At 43.1% G+C, this 18,802-nt stretch overlaps 1 protein-coding gene across 15 annotated transcripts in view; it reads left to right on the forward strand.

Annotated features, from left to right (window-relative positions):
• The window catches only part of RGS6 (regulator of G protein signaling 6), a 603,251-nt gene that overhangs the window by 171,948 nt on the left and 412,501 nt on the right, over positions 1-18,802 (forward strand). Inside the window, exon 2 of one of the 15 annotated variants that reach the window (XM_053889559.1) lies at positions 15,621-15,765. The exons of the other annotated variants lie outside the window; for them this stretch is intronic. The gene's annotated coding sequence lies outside the window, so the exon portion shown is untranslated. The remainder of the gene's footprint in view (positions 1-15,620; positions 15,766-18,802) is intronic. 15 annotated transcript variants of the gene reach the window in all.

Raw genomic sequence — 18,802 nt, forward strand, 5'->3', positions numbered from 1 at the left:
CTCTGTACTGACAGCTCAGAATCTGGAGCCTGCTTTGGATCCTATGTTTCCCTCTCTCTCTGCCCTACCTCTGCTTGTGCTCTGTCTCTCTTCGTCTTTCAAAATTGAATAAATACTAAAAAAAAAAAAAAAAGAATTAAAAGAAAAAAAAAAAACAAAACCGTTCCTCTCCAATAACAAGGGCTACTTAGCTTTTTTTTTTTTTTTTTTTTTTTTAAATTCCTATATAGTTAACATGCAGTGTTATATTCGTTTCAGGGATACAGTATAGTGATTAGGCTACTTTATCTATTACTCAGTGCTCTGCACAATGAGTGTACTCAGGGGCTATTCAGCTTTACCTCGGACCAGGCCGTCATGTGGTCACATTGTGGGTAAAACAATTCATAGGTGTGAATACACCTGGATCCTCAGCTCCAGATTTAACAATGTCCTCAAAAGTGAGAAATGCCATTTGCTTTTTATATTTCTTATTTCTGAGTGAGGAAATCTACCTAGGGATTGAGGTAGTCTGGAAGACAGAGGGGAGGTCTTTATACTAGTGAACAGAGATGTTCACCAGTACCTTTACCTCCAAGCATCAGGGTTGAGAATTGGTGAAAATTCTCATTGCCAAAAAGAGCCAGAGCCATGTGATGAAATCCCACATTGCATGGACCCTTGCAGTTCCCACCCCCCCACCTCAAAACTGTGGTTTTAGAATTAGTAATATACTAGAACTTCTGGATTAAGCGGTTAAGGGTCTTCTACAAGTCCTAGCTCGACTGCTTTGAGAAATTTTTTCAGCTTTGGGTCTTTCATCTGCAAAAATTACAAAGTTGAATTATAAAATCACACAGGTCCTATAATTCCCCTTGCCTCAGATAGAAAGTAGATAGTTTTCTCAGTTCAAGAGATTACATGATTATGATGGTAGCTACACTGAGCATTTGCTTGTGCCTTTATTATTTTTAACAATCCAGGGGAAGTCTATCAGCTGAAATCTCTCAAGCCTGCATATATCTGGTCAAAGCTCATTTTATTTTTTTTTAACGTTTATTTTTGAGACAGAGAGAGACAGAGCATGAACGGGGGAGGGTCAGAGAGAGGGAGACACAGAATCTGAAACAGGCTCCAGGCTCCGAGCTGTCAGCACAGAGCCCGACGCGAGGCTTGAACTCACGGACCGTGAGATCATGACCTGAGCCGAAGTTGGCCGCTTAACCGACTGAGCCACCCAGGCGCCCCTCAAAGCTCATTTATTGATTTTTCTGCTGAAAGTTGCACATATATAAAAACAGAGACCAAAGTTAATTTGTATGGTATTGTGGCTGCTTGACTCCCTGAAGCCTAAGTTGTTGGGAAATAACAAACTAAGTAGTAAAATATTTAAGTATTTGACCAGGTGGACAGCCTTTCTGGAAGGATCATATGTTTGTGCACTTGATATTTAACCTCAAATGCCCTGGCCACACCCCTAATTTGTTTCCAGGGGAAATCTGATACATAAGGAGCCCCCCACCTTGGGTAGTATTATGTTCGCTATCAGCATGGATGTATGCTGGTTACCTATAATGTACTTGATTCGGAGTAACTTTCTTGCTCACAGAACATGGTGGAGACTCTAGATATGTAGAATGACTTAGGGTAATTCCCATTGGAACAGTAGGGCATGAGGAGAGGGGATCGAGAACGCAAAAGAGAAAGGAGTTCACGCTTATGCCTTCTGCACAATAGCCACTGAGAAATTTTATTTTAACCCCATCAGCTGATTATCATTACCTTAATTTGTGTCTGAGGAAATTGTGGCCCAGAGAGATGGAGTACCTGGCCCAGTGTCTCCAGTATTATTTGGTAAAGCAGCGATTCCAACCCAGGGCTGTCTGGCTGCGTCTAGAAGCGTTGCATACCAGGCCTGCAGATGAGACCAGATTCCTGTCCAGGGGCTCTCCTGGTCCACCACTGTTTGAGCAAACAGATTATGTCCAAGAGCGCAGACAGTGGGGCTATGCTTTAATAGGAAGAGAACAAGCAACCGAAGGGTTAAAATGATCCTCGTGAGAAGGAACTTTCTTGACTCAACGCATGTTATCTTTGCTTCATGGCACAAGAAATGAGAGAAGTTTGTCTTCCTTGGGCTCTCTTATATTTCCTTTTGTCCTTCCTTTCTTGCATCTAATGCCGAGACTGATGTTTATTTCTGTCCTTTTGTCTTAGAGACGTACTAAAGTCATTTTTTTTTTTTAAATCTTGGAAATAAAATTGTGAATTTTTACAGTGAATGATTACTGTCTTAGAGAAGACTCAAGTTAAGCTGTGTGCACACCCAGAAAAGTATCAGGGCTGACCGGTTCCTGCCTCCTGCTCTCTACTGCTAAGATACTATGGAGGTCAAAGCAGTTTTCCTAAAATGTTCCAGGCTTCAGAGACATTTGCCGCAGGACACCTGTGCCCTCCCTTGTCCTAAAGGCATCAGAGTTTTTCTCCCCCAGTGTTTGGCTTTCTTATTTTTAATTGATGACAACCTGGTTGTTGGGATTCTTCCCTTTGCATTCATGCCTTGAGCCCTGACCTCCAAGGGAAGCTGCACAGATATTTTACTTCAGGCTGGATATTTTTCTACTTAGTAACTGTGACAGTGTTCCCAGAAATACTTTTCTTGCTATTAAGGGCTCTCCCTTTCTTACGTGCTCCTACAACTTCTGTCTTCACCCTCCTACACTTTATAAGTATTAGCATATTTAATTTTTTCCCCTCAAAAAAATCTGTACCTGAAGGCTGACCAGGAGATTTATGGGGCTTGTTTCAAGGCGTGCTCTGACATATCTGAAGTTGACCCATTCTTCTGCAATTAAAGAGCAGAATAAAATCTCTTCAACTGTTCGGGTGCCTGGGTAGCTCAGCTGGTTAAGCATCTGACTCTTGGTTTCAGGTCATGATCTCATGGTTCTTGAGTTCAAGCCCCACATCAGGCTCCATGCTGACAGCACACGTGTATGCCTGTGTGCTCTCTCTCTCTCTCTCTCTCTCTCTCAAAATAAATAAATAAACTTTAAAAAGCAATATCTAAAAAGAATCTTGTGAACTGCTTCTTAAAAGCATGGAATAATAAATATAAGTTTTCTAACTGGAAGTTAAAACTAAAAGTTTTCTTTTTGATTCAGTCAGCTAAATCAGTGAGCTAAATAATGCCTGAATATTTGTAGCTAAAGAGCAAGGCTCTCTTGAACACTTAATTGTCCTGACCAGGAAATACCTGAGGCATTTACTGTCATGTGTTCTTAGGACCATACTTCTAAAATACTGAATTAGGGAGACTTGGAATATTTTATTGTAAGTATTTTGCCTTCTTCATCAGGTAAGATGAAATGCATTTATTTACTTATTTATTTAGCGTATTTTTTTAAAGTTTATTTTGAGAGAAAGAGAGAGCACAAGCAGGAGAAGGGCAGAGAGAGGGAGAGAGAGAATCCCAAGCAGGCTCTGCACTGTCAGCACAGAGCCCAGTGAGGGATTCCATCTCGCAAACTGTGAGATCATGACCTGAACTAAAATCAAGAGCCAGACGCCCAACTGACTGAGCCACCCAGATGCCCCGAGATGAAATGCATTAAAAAAAAAAAAAAAAAAAAAAAAAAAAAAAAAAAATGGAACTTGGGGCGCCTGGGTGGCGCGGTTGGTTAAGCGTCCGACTTCAGCCAGGTCACGATCTCGCGGTCCTTGAGTTCGAGCCCCGCGTCAGGCTCTGGGCTGATGGCTCGGAGCCTGGAGCCTGTTTCCGATTCTGTGTCTCCCTCTCTCTCTGCCCCTCCCCCGTTCATGCTCTGTCTCTCTCTGTCCCAAAAATAAAAATAAAAAAAAAAAAAAAAAGGAACTCAATGGAATATTATGAAGACGTGAAACTTGAATAGAGATACACTCAACACAGATAAATTTTAGTGATGACTGAGTGAAAAAGAAAGTTCCAGAAGAATACAATGTGTATGCCTTTTCCATAGAACTCAGAAATATGAAAACTTTGACAACACCCCTCCCACACTTTTTTAAGAAGGAAAGGAATGCAAAAATCAGAATAGTGGTTACAGCAGGTATGGGGTGAGCATATGAGTAGCTATTGGTTTGTTCTCATTTTTGGGTTAAGTCATAGGCTCATGGTTCTTCATTATATTATTAAAACTAAATGTTTTGAAGGCCCCATGTGGACCAAGGAGGATCATTTCTCCTGATTATGAATAACTTGTTCTGATCATGCAAGATCTTTTCAAGCAAGTCACCTGGGTGAGCTCATCCCTTCCAGATTTGGGATTTAACAAAAAAAATTTTTTTAACATTTTTATTTATTTTTGAGAGACAGAGCATGAGTGGGGGAGGGGCAGAGAGAGAGGGAGACACAGAATCCAAAGCAGGCTCCAGGCTCCGAGCTGTCAGCACAGAGCCCGACGTGGGGCTCAAACCCACAAACCGTGAGATCCTGACCTGAGCTGAAGTCAGATGCTCAACTGACTGAGCCACCCAGGTGCCCCAGATTTGGGATTTTTAAAGTTTCTGCTATTCCCTATTTGTATCTGTGACTATAATCTTAAGGGAACAGTTAAAGAAAAAATTATTCAGTCACTTGTTAAAGATGATAAGGAGGGCTTTATTCAAGGAGGGGCTACTACAGCAGAATTTTGCAATAGGGGGGAGATACCGGGCCCAGCTCTGATTATGGCAAGGCCAAGTGGTGATTTATAGCCAAGGAGCAGGGTGAGGGTGAGTGGACAGAAAATGAGTAAGGGCAAACATCAGGGGCAAGGAGGATTCTTGGGGAAGGCAGACTGGGGCAAACTCGAAGGTGGGAGATAAAGAATTTGGTCAGATATCAAGGGTGATTAGGTACCAGAGGTGGGAGATTTTTCACTAAATGGTCTCAGAGGATTCTTGCTAAAACCGGAATAAGCAGGCCGAGGACAGAATCCAAGAGCAATGCCTCGTCCAAAAGAGGACTCAGAGGAGTCTAAGGCTTGATAAGGAGATAGTCTTTGTCAGAGCCAACTGACTTCTAGCTACAATGAAAGAAATGAAGGTCAGAGAAATCTTGGAACCGCCACGGGCCAGGTGGGAGTGGGCGAGCCACAAGATAAAGGCCGGAGAGCGAGAATTAGTGCTTTGGGCTCAGCAAAGAGAAGACCAGAAGACCAGAATCTTTTTGAACCATCTCTTTCTGTGCACTGAAGATGGAACTTTGTTTTTAAAAATAAAGGCTGTTGCGCCTTGCCTCTGTGTTGCCAGTTGCCTCTGGTGGCAGAGTTTTGATTCCGTGGCGTCCTTTGCTCACCAGTGATCTTTGGGACACGTTGTGCTCATAAGAAATAAATGTGGGTGCCATTCACTTGAATCAAGAATGAACCTGCCAGCTGCAACGCATTCCCATTTCCCATGAGCACATAAATGTATTTCGGAGTGACCAGCTCCTCGACTATGCAGGCTTTTTCCTTCGCCTGCTTCGGGTCCTGGCAGATGTCAGCTCAGCATTTACCACATATCACGACGTTTCCATTAAGGCTTCCGCTCTCCTTGGTGAAACAGAAGAGGGATTTCATTTGAAATGATTCATTAAAATAATTTCACTTACAGTTACTGACATTGTCACCATTAACTTTTGTCTGGACAACGGTGAGGTCTCTCTGCTCCCGTCTCCCCCCTCCCCCAAACCCTCACCTCTTGTGCCTTCCTAGCCCATTTCTGTCCTCAGCCAGAGTGATCAGTTGAAGGCTTAAATGAGACCAGATCATTCTCTCGCTTAAAAAACTCTCCAGTGGTTGCCCACTGCCCTTAAAATAACATCTGCATTTTTATCACATGCTCCCGGGCTCACTGCAGTCTGGCCCCTGCCTGTGGTCCCCACCTCGTGCCGCTTCGCCCCTTGTTCTGTGTTCTCAGTACCCGGGCCTTCTTTCTGTTCTGCAATTGCCCTGAGCTCCTTCTCTCCTCAAGGCCTTTGCACATGCTGTTCCCTCTGCTAAAATGTTCCTGCTCTGGATCTTTGCGCAGCTGTTGTATTTCCATCATCCCACAGTGGGTCTTCCCTAGCCCCTGGCCTAAAGCAGCCACAGCCCCACCTCGAGGGATACTATCTCATTGTACCTTTGTGTTCTCTTCATTGCATTTACTTCTCGCTGATACTATTCTGGTCCCGTGTGCCCCAGGGAGAATTAATTTCCACTAGGAGAACTGGAATGTTAATAGGATTGCCATTGGGTTCCCAGTGCCTCGGACAGTGCCTGGCACATAGAAAGTGTCCAGGAAACGAAAGCAGGACTGAAGATAGAAACTTACCTACTGCTCTGTGGGTCTACCGCATGCGTAACCAAATCAGACCGCGTCTAGTGAACATGGGAGAAGCCTTCTGACTTTTCTGGAATAACGTTACAAGGGATACGAAATAAGCGCACACGGCTGGAACAACACTAAATAATGTTGTGACCCGCTGATATACATTTACGTTTTGCTGAAAGAATTAGGCCAACGTCAGATGATCTGAGTTTATATTCCTACACGTTATACATTAGTTTCCTGGTGATCGAAACCGGGTTAATCAGTCTACGCTAGGTCTTTCCTGTTAGGGATTTGAAGATTATCTGCTCTATCCAATTTGTTTTTTCTTAGTTGAGGAATCACTGTTGAATTTAAAAAGCAACTTGCCTGGCCCTGTTTCCTGATCTTTTGATGGAAATGTTTTAGTGGGGAAAAAAATGTTTACTAGAAGCAGGTAATGAAATCATTTCATGTATTTTTTTTTATGCGAATGCTTTTTGCATTCCTTGGAGGGATAACTCCGTGGCATAAAGCAGGGAGGAAGATTCTCATGTCATTTCCCAGCCTCCTTCCCTGGCCACATCTGGAGCTTCTTTTTTTTTTTTTAAAGCAACTCACAGATCAGTGCGGGTGGGAGCTCCTTGGGTTTGCATGGGACAGTCCTTCCTTCTCCCTTCGCCAACTGCGATCCCCACAGCAGGGCTCCGATTCCCCAGGGAGGGAGGCTGCCGGGCAGGGAGAGCAGAAGCGGCCTTATAGCTCACTGATATTTTTAGTAGGGAATGTTGTAAAATGTTAGGTAAATGCAACACATCCAATTTTACTAATAGTATAAATTCTTTAAGGAATTTAATGTCTTGTTCTTTAATTCTTTTTTTTAAAGTTTATTTATTTATTTTGAGACAGAGAATATTACCTGTGCACATGCACACACACGCAGGGGAGGGGCAGAGAGAAGGAGAGAGAGAGAATCCCAAGCAGACTCCATGCTAAGCTGACTTGGGGCTCGAACTCACAAACTGTGAGATCATGACCCGAGCTGAAATCAAGAGATGGACCCATAACTGACTGAGCCACCCAGGCACCCCAGGGAACTCAATTTCTACACCGTAACTCTTGGGTTCTCATTAAACCAGAGCTTGCAGAGATTTGAGAATAAGTGAATGAGTACATGACCATAGTCGCCCTCTGGTTTCTGGTTGTTGACCTAGAGTCTGATAATCTGAATATGAGTTCTAAGTGGAGAAGAGAGGGAGAGAAAGTTTATGTATTAGGCTCTGACATCAGTGTGTGTGTACATCTCGGTCCACCCTCATTTCTGTGTAAGGAAGAACTCCTGTGTTCCATCGGACAGTTGTGCAAACAGAGCCTCCATGGTTTGGTGCAACTTGTTCCTAAGTGACCGTGCTGGGCCGGCACCTGGATTTACAGGCAAGGTGCATCCTTTGTCTATTACAGCATACGCTCCCCGGCTCCGTCACTTGGAATTGTACTCTTCACGTATTGACTTCCTCAGGCATGGAAGGGAGAAGACAATGCGGCATTTCCTCTCTCCCAGGGTGATTTAAAGGTCCGATGCTATGGGAGACAGCTTTGTGAAAACTACGCGAGCTCTACAAACATAAGAATTAACAGAGTAAGCAGTTAAGTTTTCCTAGCAATTGGAGCCAGAACCCAGGCTCCACCACAGTCCCTTTCCCCGCTGCCACTCTTTCCCTTTGTTCTTCTAATCCCTCTCCTTTAATTCATCTCTTCCCTTCACAGTGACAGTCCTTCTTTCTGTAAGGGTGAAGTTCTGCCCAAGAGGAGGACTGAGCTTTGACCCTAGAACGTACCCTCTTTCTCTGATAGGGCTTTGTCTACTCCACTCTGTGTAGACACCAGTTATTTCACAAGCATGTGTGTTGTCTTTGCCCCAGTTAGGGAAAATGCATCCTTTCTCTGAGGGGATGAGCACAACGCAGGCTGATGTTCTTGTTCAGTCAACAACTTGTGCAACTATATTTGGCCAATGAATACTGCTTTGGCAGGGTCATCAGTGTCTCCCTACTGGAAAAATCTAATAGATATTTCTCACACTTCACCTTAAGTTCTTTTTGACATTTGACATGGTTAAGAATTCCTTCGAGAACAACCTCCTTTCCTCAGTGAAGCTGACACCTGTATCTTGAGTCTCCCCCGAAAGACCTGGTGGTTTCTCTTCACGGGCTTTTCTTCCTCTAGTTGCTTCTAGCTTCTTTCTTGAGCCCTCCTTTTCCTACATACCACCACCACAACAAAAATTCTTTAAAAGCCTTCAGTAGTGAGTAGAAATAAAACCCAAACTCCTTCGGATTTATGGTGCCTTCATATTTCTCTTGCTGGCGAAGTTAAAATGATCTTTATAGGCAGCTATCCTGTAAATGATGAAGTCCATGTGTGGACCAGTGAACACCGTAGGTCTTCCTGGAGAAGGTTAATGGGAAGGTAGGGAAGTTTCCACAAAGTTCTCTTTTTGGAGACTTCCAGGCTGGTGTACTTGGTGGAAGGGAGCATTAGCCAGACCCGGGTTGGCCTCGCTGATGTCCATGCCCTTGAAATCTACAAAGAATTGACTTGTGCCTCCAGTTCCACACTCCTCGAGAGTCCTCCTCCCTGCCCAGTGTTTCTCATTTCCGGGGACCCTACTTCCTCTTGGTCATCTGGGCCCAGGAGTCCTGCCTCAGTGATTTCCACACAGCAGAACCCTCCCAAGTGAGCATTTGTGAGTGTGGTGGGCTTCACTAAAGACGAGGGAGAGGGGGTAACATAAGCATTTAAAATGCAGTGGGGCAGGAATGTCAATACCAGTGTGAACAGGCTCTCCAGCCACTCTGGCACCAGAAGGGGACTTTCCACTGGCCGCTTCCCCAGAGTCCTGCTCTGCCCTCCAGGCCTCTCAGACTCCTGGCCTTCTCTCCCTTGCTTGCTCTCACTCAAAGCCCATGGGCCTTTCCCTGAGTTGTGTCAGCCTTGCCCTGGCCAGCACCTTCCCCTGTGAGTAGAGGAGCCTGGTCACTGCTGAGGTCCTGTTTTCCCTTGGTCACATGAGGGGGGTATTCAGTGCTCTTAGTTCTTGAAGGGGCACAGTGGACTGAGGGGGCCTTGACCAAATCACTTCAAGTCCCCAGAGGCTGCTTAACTCATCCTTAAGTAAGGAGGCCACAGGAGCTAAGTTCCGAGCTTCTCTGTGGATCTCCATTTCTGTGAGTGTCATCTCATCTGAGGTTGGCTATGAGAATGAAGTTCCTTGCAATTCCTTGGAATCCACGTGGTGTACCTGTATCTGCCATGGAAACTTATTTACTCTTTTCCTTTAAAAAAGATAGAAATAGTCTGGCTTCACTTAACTATGCAAATCACCTAAACAAGCAAGACAGAGACGCTGCCAGGAGAGAAGTTGAGGTAGAAAGTGGCCAAGCCAGGTAGTAAGCTGTTTGCCCTAGGCCCCTGTTCTCAGATGGACTCGTTTCTTGGGGACAAGACCATGTTTCTCTGCTATTCAGCTCTTACAAAAGGCAAGCTTGAGCCATCTGATATTTAAGGGAAATAACAGCAGTCTAAGAAATGTATTAACTTACTCTTCTCTAAATTCTCTTCTGTTAAGTTGGATCATCAAAAGTCATAACACTTGGACTAGAGGAAGGCCTTTCCTAAGCAGTACAGCTTATGCTTTTGTTGAAGGATTGCTATAGGAAAGGTCCACTTCATAAATATTTTTGCGGTGTTCCCTTTTTAAAACATAAACTTACTTTGAAGCGGTTTTCGATTCACCGAAGAATAGTGAAGGTAGTTCAGAGAGGTCTCATAATACTGTGTATCTGGTTTTTCAGATATGATTTTATTATTGTTTATTTTATTTTATTATTTCAGATTTTGTTTTCCAGATATTATTAATATCTTATATTAGAATAATACATTTGTTATGGTTGATGGACCCATATTGACATATTATCAACTGAAGTCTATACTTTTTTCATCATCCTTAGTTTTTACCTAATGTCTTGTTCTACCCTAGGACCCCGCCCAGATTACCATGTTGCACTTAGCTATCATGTCTCCAAGTCTCATTAGGGTCCTCTTGCCTATGGCTTGTCTCAGACTTCTCTTGTTTTTCATTATGAAATACTCCAGGCATTCAAAAAAGGTGTGCATATGCACACATGTATGCACGCCTATGGGTGCGGGGGTTGGGGGGTGGAGAATAGCTATATAACCACCATTCAGCCTCAGACAGGATTGAAGCCCCATGTGTATCCTTCTCGATCCCATACTCCTTCCCTCTCGAAACACAGACCAGTACCTTAGATTTGGTGTTTCTGTCCCATGCCTACTTTGAAACAACTATATATATTGTTGTGTTCCATATTTTACTTTCCTTATTTATTTATTTTTTTTAACATTTATTCATTTTTGAGAGACAGACAGAGCATGAGTGGGGAAGGGGAAGAGGGAGAAGGAGACACAGAATCCGAAGCAGGCTCCAGGCTCCGAGCTGTCAGCACAGAGCCCGACACGGGGCTCGAACCCACGAACTGTGAGATCATGACCTGAGCTGAAGTCGGACACTCAACCGACTGAGCCACCCAGGTGCCCCGTGTGTTCCATATTTTAAAGGGATACGAATGTTACTCTGTAAGCCTCATTTTGTAGTTTGCTTTTTTTCAAGTAACATACTACAAAAATCTACATTGCTCCAATTTATTTATTTTAATTTCTAAATCAGATTTGTTGTATGAATCCTCTCTCTTTTTGGTGGACCTTTAAGTTTTATTCTCTTGGTCGCCACCATGGTTATTGTAAACAGTGCTGAGCAGACAGGCTTTACGTAGCACTTTACGCGTAAGTATTTTGTATGACTGTTGTACCTTGCAGTTATGGAAAGGGGAGTTCTAGGTTTCAAATTTTGTCTTTGGCCAAAGAGCTTGTTCATTTATTCAATAAATATTGATTAGAAATCTAAAATGAGTCAGACACTGAGCCAGGTTCTGGAAGAAAACAGAAATAATTCCTCCCTCCTCATGGTGTTTACAGTCTATTTGGGATGACAGACATTAACAAAGTAATTAAAGACACGTATGTAATATACAGATGCATTCTAAAAATGTGGAACAATAAATTGTGTTGTATCCCATGAAAAAAGATGAACGTTATTGAGAGATGATGAGCCTTCATATTTCCTGTATCGTAAATTACCAAAAGAATTTCCTGCCAGGACAAAGCTGCTCTCCTATTGAATATATGTGCTTCCTTTTATCTAATAATGGAAGCAATGTAAAGCAAGAGGTTTCCTTTTTTGCTGCAGCTACCAGGAATCTCCCATCTAAATGTAGTGCCCAGCTGTAGTACCTGGCTCATCCCAGTGACTTGTACTATATTTATATTTTGACTTTATGAATGAAAGGTTTTTTGGGGCAGTCGGTTATGTGTCTGACTCTTGGTTTTGGCTCAGGTCATGATCTTGTGGTTTGTGAGCTCGAGCCCCATGTTGGGCAGCAGTGTGGAGCCTGCTTGGGACTTCTTTCTCCCTCTCTTTCTGTACCCCCATCCCTGGCTCTCTTCTCTCTCTTTCTCAAAAAAAAAAAAAAATAATAAAATAAAATAAATAAACAAATAAACATTAATGGAAGGTTTTCTTCTAATTTCATATGCCATCTCTTGCACACCAAATCATTTTAGAAGTAGCTAAGGCATAATAAATCTTGGAGGCAAGACAACATATTGATAAGCTGTTGGTCACCCCGAGTTTAGCTTTTCAGAGATGAGCAGCCTTCCTTTTCTTGGGGTTTGTGTGTTGGCTTAGGGGTCTGGCTGTACTAATTTGATTTCATTATTTGAATTCACTATGAATTCTTCAGATTAATTTATTATCCATCAAGAGGCAATTTATTCCCTAAATACTTCACTTAGATGATGATTCTTTTTAATCACCACCAACACACACACATACACACACACACACACACACACACACACACACACAGCTCCTTAGCAATTCCACTTGGCTCTACTGCTATCTTTAGGAACATTTGTCTTGCCTTAACTACTCTCCTTTTAAAGACATCTAGTTTTCTGTGACACTGTTTACTTTCATTATGCCTTAATTATGGGATTCTGATAACCATGGAGGAGTAGAGAGACAATAAATAGGGTTTTGTGGGTGATTAAATGCTAAAGCAAAGCTGAGATGTTTGATAACCACAACAGTTGTTTCTGCAAGTATATTCCAAAGGCAGGAATATTATTGCTATTACACAACAATCAAGAAAAAAAAAAAAAGAAAAGAAAGAAAGAAACAGAAAGAAAAAGGCCTCCCACAAATCACTGTGCTCGTTGCACTGTGCTTTTGAAAATCTAATGCTCTTTTATCTGATGTTTTTTTGATTGTCAGTCTGAGTAGTTGGCTCTTCATGGCAGAGTACTATATAAAGGACGAGTTCTCAGTGCTGCAATGTCAATTATCTAAATGAGTGGCTGAGGTGGGCAAAATGTACCTCATCAACCATGTGGACCATAGTATAGTCTGAAGAGAAATTATATTTGAGCAGGTAGCATTGAACTCAATTGTAGTTGTTTGGTTTTAATGAATAATTTAGCACTATCACACAGAAATGCATTTGGCAGTAGGTGATAAAAGCTGAATCAATGGTGGTTTTAATAATTGGGGTATTTTTCTCACACAACAAATCTAGCCAGAGGCAGTTTTTAGGTTTTGTTCAGCTGTTTGGCAATTCTGTCAGAAATCGTCATTATTTTGTGTTTTCCGCTCTGCTCTTCCTCATGTGTTAGTATTCATCCTTATGCTTGTTGCCTCATGGTGGCAAAGTGGCTGCTGCTGGGACTGCAGACATCATGTGCACATTCTGGAAGGGAGATGTGAAGTGGTGTGCCAGCCACAGCTCTCTCCTTTTATCAGGACAGCAAAAGTTTCATCGGAACTCCCCAGCAGTCTTGCTCTTAATTCTAAATGGCTGTGATAGTGTCCAGTTTCAAGGATACCTCTGTAAGTTGGATATTTAGCTGACACATAAGGTTTCAAACAAAGTGGAGGGCGCTAACAAGGATCACAAGGGAATGGATGCTGATGGGGCAACGAATTGGCAATCATCAGTCTATCATATATGGCACACGAGGGTTTTGCTACTAAGCATCAGATATAAAAATGAATGCGCTTACCCCGAACGTGGAAAACCATTACATTTCTAATGTCATGCCAATTTCATAGTTAAGCTGGAAAGATAGGAAATTCTGGTACACTGCCCATATCAACGTATATGACTGCTGACCTTACTACATAAAGGATTTTGGTGGAGACTAGCTAATCTTGCTTTGTTTCTGAAGATTTTGCTTTTGTTTTTCTAGCCTGAAAAGTGAACCTTGAAGATAATTAAGCAAAATACATCGACATGACATGAAGCATGTTAAGTCTGTGTCTATTCCCAGAAGATGCATACTTTTATGCCTTGGTTGTCTTCAGGTGATCGCTAGGGAAAGGGAGTGTGATAATTAATAACTACGCTCAAATTTAAAAAAGCAGTTGGGCCACATAGTTCAATCTCATTTACCATATTGTCACAGGTAGAAGAGACTTTTAATTTCAGGTTTTCCTTTTTCTTCTGTTGACTTCTGTCTTCTGGTTCTACCTTGCTGTGTAAGAAGCCACCGTTCTGGGGGTTGGCTGCACTCAGCTAGGTTGTCCTGCTGGGTGGGGGGAGGGGGTCTCATGCTCTTGCTCTCAAATGGCAACTGGGGCTGGAGTCATCCGAACACTTGCTGAGCTGGACACATCCAAGATGGCTCATCACATGCCTGGCCGTTGATCTCAGCTTGGATTCTGGCGTGTGGCCTCCCCATGTGGCGTGCACTTCTCCTAGGCTGGTGGCTGGGTTCTGAAGCTGAACATCCCAAGATATCAACACAGATACTGCAAGGCTTTTTTGATTTAGGCTGAGAAGTCCTGCAGCATCCACCTTCCACTGGCTATGCAGGACAGCCCAGACAAAGTGGGGCAGGAGGCATGGTCCCCGGGGGACCATCAGTGGAACAAACTACCACAATCTCCTTCCTTTACTCCCATTGGAGATTCAGGGGCCATCAGAAGCCAGTCAGAAAGAGAAGAAAAGGGTGAAAATGCTGCTCCACATAACAGGCAATGGACCCAGGATGCTAAAAGTTACTCCCCTAGTACTCCTAGAGTACCCTTTTCATGGTGTTTTGAAACATGACAATGGTGGCTGTAAGTTGAAATCTTCAGCTTTGTAACTTTATAACTTTTAACTTTCCCCTTCTGAGCAAAATAGGTCAATATTAACTTAAAAAACTCCTTTTAACGCTAATAGTTGTAAACACAAAATGCAACACGTACGACGACCCTAAGCTCAAATCCAAACCAACCCTGAGCTGTGTTGTGCGATTTCTATTCTTTATATGTGAGCATCTCCTCTTGTATTAGAGGCCAAGCGGAGAATAATCTATCCCCAAATAAATGAGGTCAGAGTTGATTTTATCGACAGCCTCACCCCTGTGCCCAGACTGCAGAGACCCAGTTAAATGCATCTGCATGTACCAAAGGCACTGCAAGTCATTCCCTTTACGTTGGCCTTTGGTGGTTTTTCATCTTTGCTGCCTTTTCATGTGAATGAACGGCGACACTAGGGCAAGTTTTCAGAATCTTTAAGGATCTTCAGAGATTCCTGTCTTGCTGAGACACAGGAAGGCCGTAATTAGCAGACAGACCAAGAATGAAGAGGGGGAAAAGAGGGTGGGTATCTTTGCTGCTATAAACTACCGGCTTTCACCATTCTACGCCTTGGCCTGTGTTGCTGCCGCTACCTGGAACACCCCTCCTCCCCGTTGTCTGCCTGGCCGACGCCTACTCACCCCCAGATGCAGCCCAGCTGGTGGCTCCCGCGTGACGGCACCTCAACTCCCTGGACACGGTGCTCCGCAGGCATGATCCCGGCGCCAGCCATCTTGTCTCATTAGAGTCAGCTCCCTCACTGGACTGTGGCTTCTTATGGTCAGGGCCACCTCTTGGCCTACCCCGCCAACCAAGCCACAGACAGTGTTCAGAGGCTCAGAAAATGTTTGAAAGCAGAATTTATTAGTCAACGCTGCCAACACACAGCGCATTTTTACGGTAATATGTTGGGGGTGGCTTTTATGTCTCCCTGACCAAAACAAAACAAAAAACCACTAAAAACAACTGGACCATACAAACTTTCCAACATTAAGGATGGGAGAAATGTTACAATAACCTGAGACAGCCGTGCTGCTGCTCATTTTGCCTCTGTTACCCGGAGTGTACCTCTCTGTCTTCTCCGCAGCCTCCCCCATCCTCCTGGTCTGGTTCAGGACCCCTGTCCCACAGCCCCGTGGTGCCTCCAGTGGGCACCACACAATTGGACGGCTATGTACAATGTAATGCTTGCTGGCCCTTCGCTTACACGTGTCTGGCCTCTTCGGTGAAAGGTTAAGTTCTCACTCTTACTTTTGCTGTGTCCCCCGAAGATGGGTAAGTAGCGTGTATGCAGCCCTCACTGGAGCTGCCATTGACTGTCTAGAGCCGACGCAGCGCGTGGGTATTTGCTGAGCACTAACGCTCTTCGCACCCCCGTGTAGTGGGAATGTAGCGGGAATTGGCTCTCGGAAGGGATGGGGCTGGGGACCCTGGTTTAGGGATATGGTTTTTCTCCAAGCTTAAAGAGGACAGATTGTGAGAGTTTTGATTGGCACAAAACAAGGCTTTTAGAGACCATCGAAATAGTTGCCAACATTTAATGGCCTGGAAACTACGTAAGAATACAGAGTTCTGGTTTCTCTTGAAAATTTGGAAGATTTGGTTAAATGGGACCTCGATTCCCAATCAGCGGTAAGTGCTTCTAAGTGGTGACTGCTCCGTTCAGACAGAAGAGGAGCTTCCTTTCTCTCATCCTGCACTCTCTCTCCTTTCATTTGCATTACCTTCTTGCTTCTTAGATAAACCATTCTAGAAAATGCCTATTGTATGTGCTGTTGTACTGCTGAATGCATACACATAGGGCTCCAAAAGAAAACCCTACATACGAGCAGTTGATGTATGGACTTCTTTCTTATCGTACACATTTGAAAAGATCTAGGACCTCTGCGCGTCCCTTAGAATTGCATGGTCTTTCATCAGTTGGCTTCTTTTACAACAATCATAATCACTCCCCTTTTATTGAGCACTTACTGTATACTAGTTACTGTTGTGAGTGTATATTAACTTGTCAAGCTCACAACAGCTCTCTGTGAGATTGGAGCTTTTATTGTCCTCATTTTACAGATCATCCTCTATCCTCATTTCTCAGATGAGAAGCTGAGAGCTTAAGTACCAGGTTCACCCAGCGACGAGGTGGGCTAACCAGCCTTTGAACTGAGGCACAGGCGAAGGGAGTTACATACCTTTAAGGTTGATTTCCAGGACAGTAATGTGATCTTCTTTAAATGGCTGCTTTGTGTTCAGTTAAATGTGCTCTCAGATACAGATACCTAGTTTTGTTCCTGTTGCTTGTTCCCAGTGCTAGCTCATGACAAAAGTGGAAGAACATACAGATGAGTCTGCTGAGGTCAAATCTGTCTTGTTGTTAAACAACAGTCTGCTCTGAAGAAAGTTACACCATAGGGTCGGGGGAAGTCCTGATATTTAAAGTATTCAATCTAATTGACCCTTAGAAGCCACTACCTTTTTTTTTTTTTTTTTTATTTGCATGAATTTAAAAGAGGAATTGGTGGTGAAATACTTGCAGAGTGGTGGATTGAGTTATATCTTTAGTCTTGATTGTGGTTTTTTTTTTTTTTTAAGTTTATTTTGAGAGAGTGAGAGTGCATGCATGGAACAGACAAAAAGAGAGAGGGAGAGGGGGAGAGAGAGACAGAGACAGAGACAGAGAGACGAGGGAGAGAGAGAGAGAGAGAGAGAGAGAATTCCAAGCAGGCTCCATGCTCTTAGCACAGAATCAGATGCAGGGGTCAATCTCATGAACCATGAGATCATGACCTGAGCTGAGATCAAGAGTCAGATGCTTAACTGACTGAGCCACCCAGATGCCCTTTGATTGTGTCTTTGAATCTTGTCTCTGAAGCCACCTACTTGTAGGACAGAGTCCCCAGATGCTAGTGACTCTGGTTCTTGATTGTTCTTCCCTTTCCTCTTGTCCAGCTTCTCCTACTTCCTTTGCTCCCTTTCTTTCTCTTCTTCTCCTTTCCCCTCTTCTTTTCTCTTTTCCCTCCCTTTTGCGTCTCTGCCAAGATCTTTGAGCGCTAATGCTACAAGAGAGAAATATAGTCGTTTCTTCTCTCAGGAGACTGAGTTCTTTAGTGGAGGCAGGTAGACATGTTTAAAAAAAATCACTTTTTACAAACTTGACATTGTAGTGCACAACATCATTTTTCATCAATAATATGCTCAAAAACACAAGCAGAACAAATGATTCCTAATGCTGGCAGAACTGTAATCAAATGGGTCCTCTTGTACATTATTAGTATTAGAAAATATTTTAGCATTAGGGAGGTGTATGATTTTCATATTATCCAATGTACAAATCAAACTATTGTGAACTTCAAAGACGTTTGCATTTAAAACACATTAGTGCATTGGGTTGTAGGCGTATTTTAGCAACCCATCCCTGAGAAAGTTCCCTGAAGAGAAAAGAAGACCCCAAGGAACACCTAAGGGACAACTTTTTCAGGGGGTCCTGGACCAAGGCAAGATGTTCAGGGTGTCTGTGGACAATCAGTGTTCATAAAGGACAGATTGTCCACAGGTGGTGCTGTAGACAGCAGGGCAACAAGAGTGGGAGGAATGAGTGAGGAGGTGTGTAACTGAGAGTAGACAGAATGAGCTACTTGGAAAATGACTGAGATGCAAATAGATTCTTACGCACAAGAAACATCTATATTCTTGTCAAACATGATCAGATAATATATATCTAAAGCCATCACAGTGCCCCTTTCTCTTGAGCTAGTAATGCGATTCCTGGGAATCTAATTTTAGGAAATATTTCAAAATATGGAAAAATCCATATGCATGGAAATTATTCATTTTAGTTCTACTTATAATAGCCAGAAATGGGGATGCTCTGCATGTCCCTCAGGAGAGCTATACTTAAGTAAATTAAAAGCATTTCCTTGGTGGAAAGTTACACAGCAATTAAATGATGATCTTGGAAGACAGTGAAGTAATTTGAAAAATGCTCGAATGATTGAAAAGTATAGTAGCAATTGTACCCTTGAAACTACGTGCATATGTGAACTCAAACCACGTAAAAAGGCAAAAGGGAGAAAAAGACGGACAGGAAATACAGCTGAATGTTTGTAATGCGTTGGATGTGAGATTATGGATGTAAAGTGATTATTATCATACCAAGCCCGATTGTATGATAAATTTGAAATCTCCTTAACCACGAAAATGACATAAATACAAACACCGAACAGTAACACTGTGGTAAGTGCATGATAGATGCGGACGCAGAAGCCTCAGCATGATGTG

Source organism: Panthera pardus, unplaced genomic scaffold (assembly GCF_024362965.1).
Source record: "Panthera pardus isolate Hobbes unplaced genomic scaffold, ASM2436296v1 HiC_scaffold_24, whole genome shotgun sequence".
Classification (NCBI taxonomy): Eukaryota; Metazoa; Chordata; class Mammalia; order Carnivora; family Felidae; genus Panthera; species Panthera pardus.